Raw genomic sequence first — 9881 nt, forward strand, 5'->3', positions numbered from 1 at the left:
CTTGCCAGGCAGGTGCTTTTGCCGCTGAGCTAAATCCCCAGCCCCCTTGTCTTGCTCTTGATTTCAGGTTTTTTCCACTTAATATAACACTGGTGGTAGGTTTGTCATAAATAATTCTTATCAGATTGAGATACTCAGACTTTTATTCTAATTGAAATAACCTATTTTCTTCAGGGTTTTTTTAAATGATGAATAGATGCTGAGTTTTGTTAAAAGTTTTTTCTGCATCTATTGAGATGATTATGCAATTTTTTGTTTTACTTCTGTTTATATGGTGTATTATGTTTATTGATATGCATATGTTGAACCATCTCCTTGCATCCCTGGGATGAAGCCTATGTTATCATAATGTAGATCTTTTTGATCATTGGTTGTATTCTGTTTGTCACGATTTTGGGGAATACTTTTGTGTCTATGTTCATTAAAGAGGTTGGCCTATAGTTTTCTTTTTAGTTGGGTCTTTGTTTGGTTTTGGAATCAGGGTGATATTGGCTTCCAGGAATGACTTTGGAAGTACTTCTTCCCTTTCAATTTCATTAAAGACTTTGAAAAGTATTGACATTAGATATTCCCTAAAGATCTTGGAGCGTTCAGTGGTGAATCCATCAGAGCCTAGGCTTTTCTGAGTTGGCAGGTTTATTTTTTTTTTCTTTTCTTTTTTGTTTTTTTTCTGGTACTGGGAATCAAACTCATGACCTTGCACTTGCCAGGGAGGCACTGTGCCACTGAGCTCAATCCCCAGCCCATGAGCTGGCAGTTTTTGTGGTTTTTTTATTACTATTTCAATTTCTCTCATTTCCCCTTCCCCTCCTCCTCACTCTCACATTTATTCCCTTGGGACACTTCCCTATTGCAAGAGATCATCTCCTTATCCCTTTCTATCCATCCTGTGTCATTTTCTTAGTTTATAGTTCACTTTACTCAAAAGAGAAATACCATATGGTAATTAAGATTGTGCATCTTGTTTATTTCACTCAACACTGTATTTTCCAAAGGCATCCACGTTCCTACAAATGTCTCAGTGTGTCACTCTTTATAGCAAAGTAGTACTCCATTACATATAAATACCACATTTTCTTTATCCAGTCATCTGCAGATGGGCATACAGGCTGCTTCCAGGATTTAACTGTTATGAATTGTGCTGCTATAAACATCAGTGTGCCTATATTGCTATAGTATGACTTATACTCTTCGGAGAAGATACCTAGCAGTGGGACAGCCAGGTCATATGGAATTTCTAAAATCAGTTCTATGAGAAATCTCCACACTGATTTCCATAATGGTTGTTCCAGTTTAAATTTCCACCAAAAATGCAGAAAGGTTCCTTTTTCATCACGAGCACAGCAGCATTTATTTTGGGGGGCCGTTTTTTTGGTACCAGGAATTAAACTCAGTACCTTGCATTTGCCAGGCAGGTTCTGTGCTGCTAAACTATCTCCCCGGTCCATAGGATAGAATCTTAGTGTTGTTTTAATTTGTATTTCCCTAATGGCCAGAGATATTGAACATTTTTTCATATATTTTTTGATCATTTGTATTTCTTCCTCTGTGAGGTGTCTGTTCATTTCTCTTGCCCATTTCTTGACTGGGTCTTTAATTTTAGGTGGTTTAGGATTTTTTGAGCTGATTGTTTATTCTAGATATTAGTCCTCTGTCTGAGGAGTAGCCAGCAAAAATTGCTTCCTATTCTGTAGGTTGTCTCTTCACTCAATTGATTCTTTTGCTGTGAAGAAGCTTTCTAGGCTGATATAATCCCATTTGTTGATTCTTACTGCTATTTCTTATGCAGTTGAGGTTCTGCTTAGAAATCCTTTCCTACACTGATGTCTTCAACTATTTTACCTATTTTATCTTACAGAAGGTTTAATGTTTCTGTTTTAAGGTTGAGCTCTTTGATCCATTTTGATTTTAATTTAGTATATAGTGAGAGATAAGGGTCCAGTTTAATCTGCTACAAACCAATAACTAGTTTCCCCAACACCACTTGTTGACTAGCCTCCTCCTTCCAATAGATGTTTTTTTTTTTTTTTTTTTTTTTTTTTTTTTTTTTTTTTGGTACTGGGAATTGAACTCAGGACCTTGCACTTACCAGGCAGACACAGTGCTGCTGAGCTATATCCTCAGCCCCAATATATGCTTGTGGACCCTTTGTCAAAGATCAAAGAGTTGAATATGTGTGGGGAGGTTTTGTTATCTTCAGTTCTGTTCCATTGCTCCACATGTCTGTTTCTGTTCTAGTACCATGCTGTTTTAATCACTGTTGCTTTGTAGCATAACTTGAACTCAGGTGCTATGTTGCCTGCTTTGCTCTTATTGACAAAAATTACTTTTGCTATCCTAGGTCTCTTCTGTGAATTTTAGGATTGTATTCTCCTGATCTATACGTTATGCTGTTGCTATTTTCATTGGGATTGCCCTGAACTTGTGTAACAGTTTTGGAAGTACGGACATATTGACAATATTGTTTCCATCCAGAACCAAGGGAAGGCTTTCCATTTTCTGATGTCATCTTCAATCCCTTTTTTTTTTTTTTTTTTTTTGAACCAGAAATTGAACTCAGGACGTTGTGCTTGTCAGGCAGGCACCATGCCACTGAGCTATACCCCAGCCCCAATCTCCTTCTTCTGAGTACTGTAGTTTTCTTTGCAGAGATCTTTCACTTCCTTGGTTAAGTTAATTCTGTAATATTTCATTTTTCTCGAAGTGGCTGTGAATGGCATTGTCTTCATAATTTCTTTTTCATGCCATTCATTGTTGGTATACACAAACGCTCATGATTTTTGTGTGTTGATCTTGTTTGCTACTTTTCTGAAGCTGGTTATTAATTCTAAGAGTTTTTGGTGGAGTTCTTTGGGTCTTCTATGTCGAGTATCATGTCGTCTGCAAATAATAATAATCTGAGTTCTTCCTTTCCTATATGTATCTCTTTTATTTCTTTCTCTTGCCTAACTGTTCTTCCTAATATTTCAAGTACTATGTTGAACAGAAAAGGTGATAGTGAACATCCTTGCCTTCTTCCTGATGTTAGGGAGAATGCCTTTAGTTTTTCCCCACTTAGTATGATGCTGGTTATTGGTTTGTCATAAACAGCCTTGTCATGTTCAGTTATGGTCCTTCTAAACCTGTTTTCTTCAGGGTCTTTGTCATGAAAAGGTGTGGGATTTTGTTGAAAGCCTTCTCTGCATTTACTGGTAAGAGCATGTAGTTTTTGATCTTGCTCCTCTTTAAGTGATATATTTATATCTTACATATGTTGAACCACCCTTGCATCTCTGAGATAAAATCTACTTGACCATGATGTATCATCTTTTTGATAATGTGCTGTATTCTATTTTGCTAGTATTTTGTTGAGGATTTTTGCATCTATGTTCATCAAAGAGAATGGCTTATGGTTCTCTTTTTTAGTTGGATCTTTATCTGGTTTGGGGATCCGGATGATACTGGCTTCCATAAATGTATTTGGGAGCATTCCCTCCCTTTCAATTTCTTTGAAGAACTTGATGAGTATTGGTGATGTAACATCTTTTGGAAGTGAATCTATCAGGTCCTGAGCTTTTCTTAGTTGTAGATTACTAAGGTTATTTATTTGGGCTTGCTCTATTTTCCTAATGTGAGCATTGATTGCAGTGAGTTTTCCTCTTAGACTTGCTTTCATGGTATCTCAGAGGTTTCATTAAATTGTACAGTCATTGTCATTAGCCTCCAGAAAATTTTTAAATTCTTCTTTGTTTCCATTTCTTTTTTTTTTTTTTTTTTTTTTTAATACTGGGAATTGAACTCATGACCTTGCACTTGCCAGGGAGGCACTGTGCCACTGAGCTATATTCCCAGGCCATTAAATTCTTCTTTGATTTCTTCTGTGACTAACTGGTTATTTAGAAGTATATTGCTGGGTCTGCTAGTGCACCCCTGTAATCCCAGCACTCAGGAGGCTGGGGCAGAAGGATTATTGTTGTTCTTTCAAGGGAAGCCTTCTGGTGACCCTCCACACCTCATTTCTCATCTATTTTGGGGTTGGTTTTTGTGTGTGTGTGTGTGTTTGAGATAGGGTCTCGCTATGCAGTTCAGGCTGGTCTTGACTGACTTTTAGCCCAGGCTGACCTCGAACTTGCAACTATACTCCTGCCTCAGCCTCTGGAGTGCTGAGATTACAGGTGTGCTCCCCCACACCTAGGAATTTTTCATCTATTTCAAAATATAGCTTTGCTGGGCAAATTAATCTGGGTTGGAAGTTACTTGCACTTAGAGCTTGAAATATTTCACCTCAAGCTCTTCTAACCTTTGGGGTTTGTGTGGAGAACGCTTGCTGTGGTTTTAATTGGTTTATCTTTATACGTCTTTTTTTTTTTCCTGTTCTTCTCTGGCTGCCTTTAAAATTCTGTTCTTTTGCTGGATACTTGTGAATTTAGTGAGGATATCCCTTGGTGAACTTCTTTTTCATAATTTTTTGGTGCTTACTGTAATCATGTTTTACAAGGGAAAAGATTTATTATAGGACACATAATTTATAGGATTGTTTTATAATACTTACCAAGAGTCAAATGCAAAAGAGTGCAGAAGATCTGTCTACACACTAAGGACCCAGAAAATCCAGCTCAGGATCTGGGTTCCGTGTCAATGTCCTTCACGAGTCCAGCTGAAGAACTAGAGCCCATGGCAATGTCTCATGCAAGTCTGTGTCAAGGATCTGCACAGGGAAGGCCCAAAGGTCAGCGGTGGAAGCTAGAAAGTCTGCACCAGCAAGGTGAAGTCTGTGCCAGCAGCTGAGGGATCTGCACTGGAGCCAGCAAGTGATGCTTAAGGTAAGGACCAGAGCTCACCCGAAGAGAACTGCAGCCATCCTCAGTGACAGTGAGGACCCAAGCTCCTCTGAGGATGAGAACAGCCAAGCTCATACCAGGAAAGCCACTGTGACAATTTTCTCCAGAAGACTGAACAGTGCACCATCTTCCCCTCCAGTTCTGCTTTTATACTGCTGGCAACAATCCTCAGGTGGGCCTTCCACACCCAGCACCATGCTGACTTAGTGCAGCTGGGTGTTACAAGCTGACCATTAGGTAATCTGTCACAGTGTTCCATATGCATCACTTAGTTGTATTTTAAAATCCTATAGTTAGGAGATTTTCTTCTATAATTTAACCATGTTAGTGAATCTGTCTGTGCAATCTTCTAGATTTTTCTCTTTGCTCTTTAGTTTTTTTCTTCCTTTTCATGTTCTTTTCGGTTACTTGTATCTAATTCCATTAATTTCCTTTTACTTCTTAATTGGATCCTTTATTTCATTTTTTTCTCCTCCTCATCTTCTTTTTCTTTTTTTTTCAGATTTTAGTTCTTTCCTTTCCCCCTTCTCCACCACCTACATTTTTACTAATAGTAATAGTATTACTATTAAGCTTTACCCATACTTAGCATGCTCTATGCTATTATTTTTTAATTCTTTTCTGTTGACAATGATAGTTTAGTTGTTGCATTTAGCAAATATTTTCTGGATATCAATATTTGCTTTGCCTTTGTGTTTATATTATTAGTGCAGATTTCTCTTCTGTTATTAAGGGTGGCACAGTAGCAGCTTTTGTTGGTTCTTATGGTATGCCAATTTCCGATTTGTGTTTGACTTTATTATTGTTGCTGATTGCTTTGTTGTTCCAGTGGTTGCATAGCTGTTGTTATGGTTTGTCTTTGTGATATACACAGTACTGTGGTTCATTTCCAGAGAACTGGGTGCTACTCTAATTACTCTGCTCCCTTCCTTCCCCCAATTTTTTTTTTTTTTTTTTTTTTTTTTGGTACTGGGAATCAAACTCAGGACCTTGCACTTACCAGGCAGGAGCTTGTGCCACTGAGCCACATCCCCAACCCCCTTCCCAAATTAATAGAGGTGGTTGGATCTTGAGACAGAGGCAAAGGCTATGTCCAGAGTTCACCACTTAAAATCAGACACTAACTAAAGAGATCTCCCTACTAGCTACAAAGTTCACTATGATCAACCTGTACCTTCCAGCACAAAAAAGGAAACAAACAAACATGCGCAAACAACCAGCAAAATCCCTCTAAAAAGTCCCAACTTTCCCAGCCTATCCACAGCACATCAATGAGAAGGAAATTCATAATGAAAGAGCTGAATCATATGAAGAGCTCAAAGAAGAGACAAAAACAAAGCAGACCAGTAAGTTTTCTGATAAGCACAAAGATGACCATATAACTGAAAAGATAACAAAAATAATAAAGTGATCATTTAACTTATAGAAGATACTAACAAAAAGTTAGGTGAGCTAAACAAACACGAATGAACAGTTCAGCAAAATGAGAGTCTGTGAAAAGGTACCAAACAGAAATCCAAGAGATAAAACTTCAGAAATCAAGCCAGCGTGGTAGTGCACGCCTATAATCCCAGCACTCGTGAGGCTGAGGCAGGACAATCGTTGCGAGTTCGAGACCAGCCTGGCTATAAAGTGAGCTCAAGGCCACCCTGAACTGCATAGAGAGACCCTGTCTCAAAAAGACAAAAATAAATAAGTAAATAAATAAATAGAAGGATGGATAAAATGAAGAAAATTAGCTGGACTAACTACAATCCATTAAGTACCTTTTGTGGTTGCTTTATATTCCAAGGGTCAATAAAGTCACTTATACGGAGGTTAATGAAAGTGATATCCTAAACTTCAAGGTTAGTGATAGTCCTCGGCCATCAGAATGGTACAGGTTGACCATCTTGTATCTGAAATGCTTCGAACCAGATATATTTCAGACTTTGAAATTTTTGTGTTTTATGTAGTATTTGCAAATATATAATAAGATACCTCAGGCATGGGACTCAAATCAGAATATGAAATTCATTTCTATTTCAAACACACCTTAAACACTTAGGCTGGAGATACTATGGCCTGTGTGTGCTAGCACAGCTGAATTTTGATAGTGACATCATAAAACTGAGGTGTAGAACTTTCCACCGTGACATTGCCTTCATGTGCAACAAAGCTCAGATTTTAGAGCACTTTTTATTTTAGAATAGACATACTCTTTCTACGTTGCCCCAAACACTGTGTGAAGTAAGATCTCTCCTGAACACATCGTTTTCATGACCCATGTTTAATTTCTGCTGTCACACAGCTCTGTTTCCATGACCCATGTTTAATTTCTGCTGTCACACATTTCTGTTCAGGGAAGGTGGAAGACCCCTCCTAACAGAATGGTGTGCAACAGAGAATTATAGAACTGTAAATATTTTTCCTTTTGAGGTTGTTTTCTTTTTCTTTTTTTGAGACGGGGTCTCACTGTGTAATCTAGGCTAGCCTTGAACTCACTATGTAGCCCAAGCCGACCTTAAATTTTGGCGATCCTCCTACCTCAGCCTCCTGAGTGCTGGGATTATAGGCGTGGACCACCAACCTATTTTTCCTTTCTGTGTGTCAGTCTATAAAGCTTGTCAAATTCTTAGAAAATTCCTTTAGTTTTTCTTCATTTATTTAAATTAGTATCCATGGCTATAATGTATCTTAGAGATTTTTGTTTTTGTTCAGTTGTTTTTTGCTAGTGTTGTTAATTATTGTTGTTTTATTTTGGTTTTGAGACAGGGTCTCCCTGTATAGCTCATGCTGGCCTTCAACTCATGGCATTCCTGCCTCAGCCTCCAGAGTGCTCTCACTGTATCTTACTGATACCAGTGACTACTGTCTTAAATTTTTATGAGCTCAGTTGCAATGTGGCTTCTTTCTGATTTTAGCTCAAAATCTGGATCACCTGAGTCATCCTTTGTAGCACAGTTCTCGTCTACGATGAGCCTGTATTCCGTTTTTGGTTGCAGGGAGCTGTTTCTGGGAAGAGCAGGGAGTGGGGTGTCAATAGGAAGGCAGTGACGCACTGGCTCACATAGAAACCTGCGTGCAGTGCACACACTGCATAAGGAGACAAAAGTCACCAGAATGAGTACAAAATGGAAAAGCGAGGGTGCGATTGGAGGGAACCACAAAGGAGGCTTCTGCGGCAGTGACAATGATCTATTTATTAACAAATACAGTTTTGCATAATGCTTTCGCATTTGACCACCTCCACAGCTGCTACCCTTCCGCCTCCTCTGCATGCTGCAGTCCTCCTAGGGAAGCCAGCCTGGGTTTCTCTCTCGACCTGGGGCACCGGCATAGGGAATGGGTGAGTGCAGTGGGCAATGGAAGTCCCACTGTCACAGAGATCGCAAAGCCCAGGGGCCTCTTTGGCAGCTTCTGCCAGGACTGCCTGGCCCACGTGAACACCAAGCCAGCTTCCCCAACCCCGCGCAGAAAGTGGATAATTTTGTGTGGCCGCATCTGGACAGGCTGGAATGGAATCCTACCGTGAGCAAGAACCAACTGTGCAATGCTCAGAGATAGGGTGTGGTTGGCTCAGGGATGTTAGAAGCAAGGGTGGGCAGAATTATACCTCAGGTGGTGTCTTAGTTGCTTTTCTCCTTGCTGGGACAAAATATCCAAAGTTAAAGGAGGCAATGTTTATGTCAGTTCACAGTTTGTAGAGGTTTCAGTCCATACACAGTCAGCTGGCACCAAGGCAGGGAGGCATTGCAGAGGAGAAACAGTTGTTGGCAGGAAAAGGCAGCAAAGCAGTGAAGCAGCAGGAGCAGCAACCAAGCCTACCTCTGTATTTCATCCAGGCTGCCAGCCATTTGGGCAGAGCCACCCCTACCCAGGGTGGGGTACCCTGGATTCCAGGGTATCACATGCCCTAGATCCAGCCACCTCCAAAAAACCCCACCTATGACCACAGGAGGCTTTTGGCAGAGGTCTAGGTACCCATAACAGGTGATGAATCCAAACTAAACCACATCTTCAGGCCACAGATGGAATGAATATGAGTTCCAGGCCACCCAGAAAAAAGAAGTTGTACTAGCGCCCCCTCCAGAGCCTGAATGCCAGGAACCCCCAGCGCCATCCTAGGACACCTCCTGAGAACAGGCCTGACATGTTTTGAAAGCTTCACTGACTTAGTGGTGAAAAAAAATGGAGCCCTGGCCCAAAAGAAAACTACTTCAATCAGCCAGGGTCACCACTTGCTAAGGTTTCTGTCTAGATGTCCCCCAAAGGTCCATGCCATCACAGGTAGGGCTTTTCAGAGGTGGCTGGATTTACACTATGTGATGCTAGGATCAAGGGTGGTGATTACTAAATTGGTCCACTGATTGGTTTGGTATAGTTCTGGGTAGGATCCAGGCTGCCCCACCCTGGGTGTGAGTGCTACTTGCCCTAAGGGTGTGTAGCCTGGATAGGATGCAAGAGACAGAAAGAAGGTCTCTGCTCTTTTCTTGTCACTTGCTGCTTGCCTCTTGCTGCCTTCTGCCTGTCCTGCTTTGCCATGAACTGTTTCTCCTCTGCAATGCCCCTCTGCCATGCCACTCCCCGTGGAGCCAGCCAACTATGGACTGAAACCTCCACAAACTGTGAGCTAAATAAACCTTTCCTCCTTTAACTTTGGATGTTGGGTATTTTGTCTTAGCGATGTGAAAAGTAATTAAGATAAACGTGGAGGCAGGTGACAAAGCATGCCGTCCTGGAGTGAGGAGAGAGCTTAGATATTAGGTATAGAGAACACCACTCTCTGTCTCTGAGCAGGGCATCTTTCTGTCCTGCAAAGTCTAGTGGCCCTCGGAAACATTCCATTCACATGGCTGCATTGTTTAGAAAGGTAAGTGATCAAAAAACGGGTTTTATAATAAAATCATTTGGCATTTTTTTTAATAAAAAGCCTTATTATCTGTTACATTACCTAAAAGATTAATGTTGCAGATACACTTCGAAATGTATGACTTAGGTCCAGGAGTGGTATGACACACCTGAAATCCCAGCACTCAGGAGGCTGAGGCAGGAGGATTACTGCAAGTTCAAGGCCAGCCT

This window comes from Chinchilla lanigera, unplaced genomic scaffold, assembly GCF_000276665.1.
Source record: "Chinchilla lanigera isolate Chin_1 unplaced genomic scaffold, ChiLan1.0 scaffold00005, whole genome shotgun sequence".
In the NCBI taxonomy this organism is placed as follows: domain Eukaryota; kingdom Metazoa; phylum Chordata; class Mammalia; order Rodentia; family Chinchillidae; genus Chinchilla; species Chinchilla lanigera.